This window comes from Nannospalax galili, unplaced genomic scaffold, assembly GCF_000622305.1.
Source record: "Nannospalax galili isolate Female #2095 unplaced genomic scaffold, S.galili_v1.0 scaffold1199, whole genome shotgun sequence".
In the NCBI taxonomy this organism is placed as follows: domain Eukaryota; kingdom Metazoa; phylum Chordata; class Mammalia; order Rodentia; family Spalacidae; genus Nannospalax; species Nannospalax galili.
Genome location: NW_008342713.1, coordinates 330,008 through 330,338, shown reverse-complemented (window position 1 = coordinate 330,338; position 331 = coordinate 330,008).

Sequence of the window (331 nt, the reverse complement as noted above, 5' to 3'; positions counted from 1 at the left end):
GCTTCTTCGTCAAATATAACTCATTTTTTTTATTTATTGATTTTTTTTTGTATTTCATACAGAACATCCCAAACAATCTTATTCATCTATATACCTACATCCCAAATGGCACCCTCTCATAGCTCCCCCCCCCACTGGAGCCCATATACTCTGTTATCCCTGTTACTGTCCACTGTGTTGTCGGCGCCCCCAGCTGTTCCCCGGTGCTTGTCCATCTGCTGAACCTAGTCAGTCTATCTAGAGATCCTTATTTTAGGGAGATCAGCTGTTCCTCATCTAGCAGCAATCAGTTGTCAATATTTCTTTAGATAAGGTAGGGGCCTGCTGTTCA